This window comes from Oncorhynchus tshawytscha, linkage group LG31, assembly GCF_018296145.1.
Source record: "Oncorhynchus tshawytscha isolate Ot180627B linkage group LG31, Otsh_v2.0, whole genome shotgun sequence".
Taxonomy (NCBI): domain Eukaryota; kingdom Metazoa; phylum Chordata; class Actinopteri; order Salmoniformes; family Salmonidae; genus Oncorhynchus; species Oncorhynchus tshawytscha.
Genome location: NC_056459.1, coordinates 1,325,128 through 1,334,293, shown reverse-complemented (window position 1 = coordinate 1,334,293; position 9,166 = coordinate 1,325,128).

Below are 9,166 nucleotides of genomic sequence, written 5' to 3'. Positions count from 1 at the left end.
TAACTGAATCCCCAAAAAACATTTCTGCTGTATTTCAGCCTGCCACAAAAGGACCAGCTGACATGTCAAAAAACCAACAACTGAAAGCAAAATGTATAGAATTGTAAACAAAAATAAGACATCAAAAGCAAAACCCATACTTGCAAGCAAATAATTTTAAAGCGCAAGCAAAACTCTTGACAATATTTGAATTCCCTGTCGAACAACATTCGGCGCGGGTGTTGGTAACTGGTTCGCCATACACCTGCGCTGAACGTTGTGCAACAGGTAATTCATATGTTTACTTAAGTAGTTAGTTTGTCATTAAATGTATTAGATATACATGCTTCTAATAGCTGTACGTTATTGACTCGTGACTGACAATTTTGAAGTATGTTAGCTAAAACCCTAAAACGAGGTGACATCAGACTTAAGTATGCAATAGAAAAAAAGCCTGTATCACGTTCATTGATTGGGTTAAGACGAACTGTCACTCCAAAACTAGCGGACCAATGGAGACTCATTGTCTACGCCTCCCTCTAAACCCCTTCCTTCACGGAAAAATAATGCCAAAACTCGCAATCGAAAAGACTGGCCGTGAAAGCAAAGATACAAGTAGCGTAACCAAAAGGTAGTACATGCAGGCAAGAGCGTAGGCAAAATCTATTCAATAGGATTGGTGGCTTAGAAAGTTTTTAACCAAAAACGATTTTTGCATTCGTTTTCAAATATTTTTTAAATAATTTGTTAGTTTTGTTCTCGCTTTACAATTATTTTGGGTTTTTGCTTTTGATGTCTTTTTGTTTACAATTCTATACATTTTGCTTTCAATTGTTGGGTTTTTGATATCAACATCCATTATTTCACCCCGTCCTCGAAAAAAAATAAAAATAATATATATATATATATATATATATAACGTTTACGTTCTCAACTTTATTTTACATGTTCACAATTTGTTTTATTTTGAATTCAATACATATGGTGTGACATTGTCCCCATAGTGGCATGTCTGTACACCTTCCCTCCACTGTGAACTGTAAACGGGACACACGAAAGCAGCGAAATGTAAGTTTAATTGACCGACGTGAGCCCACGAGGCTGTAATTTCATAAAGTAGACTCAACTGTTGACTGATTTTATACTCATGTGTGTCCTATTCGGCTGGCGGGCCTTGTGTTTGGAACGTGCGCTAGCCAACATTATTACTGGTGCAGCAGGGTAGCCTAATGGTTAGAGCGTTGGACTAGTAACCGGAAGGTTGCAAGTTCAAATCCCCGAGCTGACAAGGTACAAATCTGTCGTTCTGCCCCTGAACCCACTGTTCCTAGGCTGTCATTGAAAATAAGAATTTGTTCTTAACTGACTTGCCTAGTTAAATAAAGGTAAATTACTGACTTGTGATCATTGCCCCTGCAAATTTTATTGTATTCTTAGTTAGTCGTCCGTTTTTTTTCAAAATATTGAGTCATTGAAACTGAAACGGTGCATTCTGAGTGGGTTGTGGCAGCCAGCAATGTACCAGGCCAGCTGTGATTGACAACCTAATAGGAATCTTTTTTTTATTGGGGAATTATATTAATCATGCATGGAACTGCATTCATCTATTCTTTCAACAACCAATAATGCCTTATTTTAAGTCAAATAGTACCTCTTATAAAGTTGGTTTTGAAGCATAAACAGGGATTTTGTTTTATTTTGACTGATTGATATGAATGTTTGTTTCATGTCTGCAAAGTAAGTTAGAACGCTGTCAGTTCCACTTTAAGAACTCCAGCACGACAGTGGACCAACCAATAGGGTTTGCAACAGATCTGAAACTCAACACATTTGTAATTTCTCCCAAATTACAAAGAAAGTATAATATTTCGATCATGTTTTTTTTTACTGGAGAGTGCTACCCCAGCTCAGTCATACTGGTTAGCTAGGTCAATCTTTTTACGAGGTGGTTGGTGTCATTTTGAGGAAATTGGTTTGTAAATGATTCATAGTTCACACAAGTCGTTTACAAAAACAGTATGAATTTGCTTCATTGGTAGAGTTTAAATATATCCTTTTTTTTATACTGACTTACAGGATTTATATTGAACCTAAACCAAAAAAAGAATAATTTAATGTTTTTGTGTGCTTTGCGTGAGTGACTGTCAGTAAGGGTTTTATATGTGCGTGTGTGTTGTAGAGAGAAGGGTGGTGTGTGTGAGAGACGAGGTTGGTTGGTGTGTTTTGAGAATAAGTTAGTGTCCCGTCACGTTTGTTTGTTGGTGTGGATGTGATTGCCTGTGTGTCTGAATATGAATGACTGTGCTGTAAGATTGTTTGGGTGGGTGTACAATTGGCTGAATGTGAATGTCTGTATGCAACTGTGTTTCTGTCTGCTTGTTTGTCAGTGATTGTGAGAGTGACATACAAGGTCTTAATACCCTTATTTCTGTTTTCCTGGCCTGTTTTCTGACAGAATAGGTCAACACTCGCCTATATAGTGTAAACCCCAAACTTGCCCAAGGCAGAGTTTGCTTCAGATTCCCCTAACCTAATGTTCTTTCCAATCAGTTGGCACAATGGGGGCTAGAAAATGGGCAATGTTAGGTGTTGAGACCAAGTATTTGGTCTGTCAGTGGGTAAATGTCTCTGTATGTCACTGTCTAGTCCTGTGTATGCTCTTGACCATTGAGTCAAGTTGTGACCGTGTGAATGAGTACAAATGGGGGGGGTTCAATTGTTTAAATTCAAGATGTTTGGAAAGGGTAATCATGTTCATACTCTTTAAGAACACGAGTTAGAACTAGCCAATAAGGCCTATGGCGGGGAATGGTAGAAGGGGTTTTGGGTACAATGCAATTAAGGCAACAAATGATGGTATTGCAGCATTGGTTTTGGAGAAAATAAATTAACTAGTAGAGAATTCTGAAACCACAATATTCCTGATCCCCAAATTGCAATACAGCTAATTGACAGTGACGCCTCAAATGTATCTCCAGTTGCACCAATTCTGAATTGGATGAATAGCTGTGTTGTGCTTTTCTAATGCAGACTCATGTTACATGCCGAGACTGCATTCAAACTGTGAGACTCTGAATTCTGTGAAAGCTGGAGAGGATGATTTGTATTCTCTTCCTTGAACCTGGATAGGAACAACTGGTCCTGAAATTCTAATTTGCTTGCTAAAATTCACACCCTTAAATGACCCATTTTTAACTGCAAAATTACTTGTTTGACGAGTAAAACATTTTCTGTGGACATTCTCAGGGGGAGAAGCCATTTTGGAATTCAGTTGTCCTGTTTTTTTCTGTAGTTATTGTATGTGGGGATGTACACCTTGGTGGCTATAACTTTTTCTTTCTCATTTGTTCTTTTCAAACCTGTTCAGCCCCAGGAGTGAGAATTACAGAATCAGTTTTAACACTGACACTTTGACCAGGTAGTTTTCTGATGTCTTACAAATTAGACGAGTAGTCAGCCACGATATTGGAACATGTACGGTTGATCTCCTGATGATAAAGTCAATGGGTAAAGTGGCATCATTGATTCACTTACAATAAACACCCCCCAAAGTCTCCCTAGAATAACAAGCAATACAAGAAGCGTATTTTAAATGTTTATACTTCTATCACTCTGTCCTAAACTGTAGTTTAATGACATTGGAATTAATGCAGGGGGTTATAAAACATAATAAAAAAAGAATTTGAATTCAAAGTGTGTGTTTTTCATTGTTGCTGTCTTGAAGGCTTGTGTACATACCAGGCTGTGTGTTTGGATTTGACAGCTATGTGTGAAAATACCACAATCACATTTTGTCACATGCTTCATAAACAACAGGTGTAGACTAACAGTGAAAGGCTAGAAGAAATACTTTAGTCTGTCTGCACTTTCAGCTGTGTAGGCCTACATTTTTACATTCAGCGAATGTTCTTAATTAACCAGAGCAACGTAAAGTTAGTGACTGCTCAGGTTATTAGTGTAAGTGAAAGGTAAAGCTTCTATAGATATTGACAGGATTGTGTCAACACAGCACATATTACACAACACTTATGTTTGTTAGTGGTTGAGAATTTCTGCAAGTAAAGTCCACTCAGCAGAGAACTTTACCAGATGGTAGGGCTGGGCGGTATTCTGTATTGCACTATATGCTGGTAATGCTGTACGGAACGGTTTGAGTTTTTACTTCACCTTTTATAACCGTCTTTCATTGTTTTGCTAAATGTGATATGCAACTCCGCCACGTATAATGTCTGTTTTTATAGTTTACTCCATTTGCTACTTGAGTCGTCTCTCCCTCTCCTGCTGCTGCATGCCGCTAACCACACCAAGCCCCCTGTCACACAAGGAGAGCAGTTCTTCAAACAGAAGTTCACTCTGCATGGTCAGATTGATGCAACAAAGTTGGTGACATGCCGCTTTGTACAAGCATTCTATACACTTAGTTTGTGTATCTACTGTCCGCAAACTACTCTCTGCTAGTTTGTCTTTTGTTAGCAAGTTGTTGCTAAAATAATTTTGTTTAGAGGCTAATGCTAATCAATTGTCAGCTGGCTAGCTAGCTTGCTAAATGTACTAAGAGTCTGAGCAAATGTAGCTAGCTAATACTGCCTGGTACCAAGCATGTGTGTGCAACGGTATCATATAGTGGAATAGGGTCCAGCTGCAACATATCTCAGGGCAGTCTGTCATGTGAACATTTTCCCAGCGTGAAATAGCTACCCACTTTGGTGTGATGATTTCCACCTTTTAATCACACCATATGGTGAATGTGGTACCCCACGTGTAGTACGCGTTACCTTTTTGAATAGTGATTCCGAACTAGAAGGCCAAAGTTCAACTGGCATTACTAGGCTTCCATTTGCAGTCTTGGCTACATGGAGTAAGATTATCTAGATCCACGTACAGGTAAATCTTTTGTTTTCGCTAGGTTTTTGTTCTTCGGTGGGGTTTTAATGGTGGACTACAACCCAAAGAGGTGTGTTTCTGCCACCTACTGGATGTGGTGATTCTAAGTGAATACACTCTAAATCAAGCTTATCCAACTGGCCGAATTTGGCCCGTGGGTGGTTTTATTTGGTCCCGCAAGTTTTCTCTGCAAAATAAATAAATAAGAAATGCAAGTTTCATTCCAGATGCCTAACAGTAGACAGATTCAGACCAAATACACGGCCGGACAGTAGGTTGTACATTCTTTTACATTTTAACATATTCAATGTGTGACTTGTGTAATAACTTTTCAGTTTTTTGTACTGTATGTAATATATTGTGTTTGTATGCTGACGTTTGCAAATGAATTTCCATGTAAATTGTAAAAAGTACAATGTAAAATGGATGAAATTAATTTGTTTCCTCATCAATCTACACACAATACCCCATAAATGACAAGTGAAAAGTTTTTATTTCTTGAAAATAAAAAACCTTATTTACATAAATATTCAGACCCTTTGCCATGAGTCTCGAATTTGAGTTCAGGTGCATCCTGTTTCCGTTGATCACACTTGATGAAGACTATCTGTGTCCTGAAAGGCACACACCGGTCTACAGTATATAAGGTTCTGCAAAAAAAACACAAACCATGAGGTTGAAGGAATTGCTCGTAGAGCGCTGAGACAGGATTGTGTCGAGATCTGTGGAAGGGTACCAAAACAGTTCTGCAGCATTGAAGGTTCCTAAGAACGTTGTGGCCTCCATCATTCTTAAATGGAAGAAGACTCTTCCTAGTGCTGGCTGCCAAGCTAAACTGAGCAATCGGGAGAAGGGCCTTGGTCAAGGAGGTGACCAAGAATGCGATGGTCACTCTGACAGAGCTCCAAAGTTCCTCTATGGAGATGGGAGAACCTTCCAGAAGGACAACCATATCTGCAGCCAGAGCCGGGCGGCCCTATACGCTCACTACGCAAATTGCGTAGGGCCCCGCCAATGATGAAGCGGAACTATCCTTCTGGTCACGAAAAGAAAAGGGGGAAAAAAACACCATGAGAGTGAATTGCGGGACAGCAACAATAAGTGCCATGAGATTTTCAATGACCACAGGAAAAGGTGGGCCGAACAGGCCTCCATTGACATTGATGGGGCTGTAGTGGAGCGGGTCAAAAGTTTCAAGTTCTTTGGTGTCCACCAACGAACGATCATGGTCCAAACACACTAAGACAGTCGTGAAGAGGGCACGACAACAACTTTTCCCCTTCAGGAGACACAAAAGATTTGTCATGGGTCCCCAGATCCTCAAAAACTTCCACAGCGGCACCACCGACAGCATCCTCACCGGTTGCATCACCGCCTGGTATGGCACGGCTCTACAGAGGATGGTGTGGTGTGCCCAATGCATCATCGGGGGCAAACTACCTGCCCTCCAGGACAGCTACAGCACCCGATGTCACAGTAAGGCCAGAAATATCATCAAGGACATCAACCACCCGAGCCACGGCCTGTTTGCCCCGCTATCAACCAGAAGGCGAGGTCAGCAAAGGTGCATCAAAGCAGGGACCGAGAAGCTGTTTTTCAGCCTCTATCTCAAGACCAATCGGACTGTTAAATAGCATTCACTAGCCGGGTTCCATCCGGTTACGCAACCATGCCCCTTAGAGGCTGCTGCCCTATATTCATAGGCTTGGAATCGCTGGCCAATTTAATAATGTTTACATACTGCTTTACTCATCTCATATGTGTATATACTGTATTCTATTCGACTTTATTTTAGTCAATGACACTCCGACATTGCTCAGTCTAATATTTATATATTTCTTAATTCCATTATTTTACTTTTAGATTTGTGTGTATTGTTAGATACTACTGCACTGTTGGAGCTAGGAACACAAGCATTTCGCTACACCCACGATAACATCTGCTAAATATGTGTTTGTGACCAATACAATTTGATTTGATTCATGACAACTGGGAACATGGAAAAAAAACAAGGTTGAATCATGACGTCAGTGATTTTCAGGTCGGAGCTTTAGAAAGAGGCCCGAGTTACCAACTTGGAATTCCGAGTTGGCTGACCGTTCAAAACGTACTTTACCAGTCGGAGCTTGTTTTTTTTCTTCTGAGTTCCTAGTTGTCTTGAACTCACTGAAGTCTAAGATTTTCCAGTTGTTTTGAGAGCGGCAGAAGTCATGCTAGATTGACAGCATGACCAATGTTTTCAACCTTTTCTAGCCCATGGTGTGGTCGCAAGTGAATGTTTAGCTTGGAAAAGAGACCCTTAAACCCAGAATTGGACCATACACCTACACCGAATAGGAGGCTAGTGATTGCTTTGCAACGCTTGCACTTAGCCACTGATTTCATTCAAACCACTCATTGTTGAATTTGGAATTTCCAACTATACAATTTCCAACTATACATTCACGTGCACATGCATCTATCTATTCAATGTTGTCATGATTTGTATAAGACATATTATACTTTAGTAGTCCACATGACCTGGTGATGTAAAAGTTTAAATGACATTATCTTCCATATTCCTAGAAATACCTTTAAAAATTGATATTCCTTCAAAAATATTGCCTACATTTACCGTGTAGGGCACTGCAGGTGTTGGGTGATCAGGGTAATCTGGGACTGCCTCCTGGGGGAAATCAGGCATGTGAAGACTATCTGTGTCCTGCGTCACTTAATGAGGATAGACACGAGGACAAGCAGTGGCTCTGAACCTCACCACCGTGTGCCAGAAGTGAGGTCTGCTGCACTGCAGGATGTTTCAAAGATGGAGGCAATCTGTGTGCGAGAGATCTTCACCTCCTACTTCTTTGAAGAGGGTGCTGTTCTCTGGCAACACCATAGATTACACTATGCACAACCAAAGGCTTTTTTAAGAGCCATCCACATTGCAATAAGAGTTTTCTTCCGTTCCTTCTGGAAATAATTCAGTATTTTTCCACATTTTGTTACGTTACTGCCTTATACTTAAATAGATTATGTTATTTGTTTTCCTAATCAATCTACACACAATACCCGATAATGACAAAGCGAAAACTGTTTTTTATAAACATTTGCAAATGTATAAAAATAAATACAAGAAAGATAACTTATTTACATAAGTATTTAGACCCTTTACTATGAGACTCGAAATTGAGCTCAGGAGCATCCTGTTTCCATTGATCATCCTTGAGATGTTTCTACAACTTGATTGGAGTCCACCTGTGGTAAATTTAAATTGATTGGACATGATTTGGAAAGGCAAACTCCTGTCTATATAAGATTCCACAGTTGACAGTGCATGTCAGAGCAAACACCAAGCCATGAGGTCGAAGGAAACGTCCGTAGAGCTCCGAGACAGGATTGTGTCGAGGAACAGATCTGTGGAAGTGTACCAAAAATGTCTGCTGCATTGATGGTCCCCAAGAACACAGTAGCCTCCATCATTCTTATATGGTGATCACTCCATAGTTCCTCTGTGGAGATGGGAGAACCTTCCAGAAGGACAACCATCTCTGCAGCACTCCACCAATCAGGCCTTTATGGTAGAGTGGCAAGATGGAAGCCACTCCTCAGTAAAAGGCACATGACAGCCCGCTTGGAGTTGGCCAAAAAGCACCTAAAGGACTCTGACCATGAGAGTCTGATGAAACCAAGACTGAACTATTTGGCCTGAATGCCAAGCGTCACTTCTGGAGGAAACCTGGCACCATCCCTAAGTTGAAGCATGGTGATGGCGGCATCATGCTATGGGAATGTTTTTCAGCGACAGGGACTGGGAGACTAGTCAGGATTGAGGGAAAGATGAACGGCGCAAAGTACAGAGATCCTTGATGAAAACCTGCTCCAGAGCGCTCAGGACCTGAGACTGGGGCAAAGGTTCACTTTCCAACAGGACAACGACCCTAAGCACACAGCCAAGACAACTCAGGAGTGGCTTCGGGACAAGTCTCTGAATGTCCTTGAGTGGTCCAGCCAGAGCCCAGACTTGAACCCGAACAAACATCTCTGGAGGCCTGAAAATAGTTGTGCAGCGACACTCCCCATCCAACCTGACAGAGCTTAAGAGGATCTGCAGCGAAGAATGAGAGAAACTCCACAAATACAGTTGTGCCAAGCTTGTAGTGTCATACCCAAGAAGACTCAAGGCTGTAAATGCTGCCTGAGGTGCTTCAAGAAAGTACTGAGTAAAGGGTCTGAATATTTATGTAAATGTGATATTTCAACAATATTTTTGATGAAATTATTTATCATTTCTAAAACCAGTTTTTGAATTGTCATTATGGGT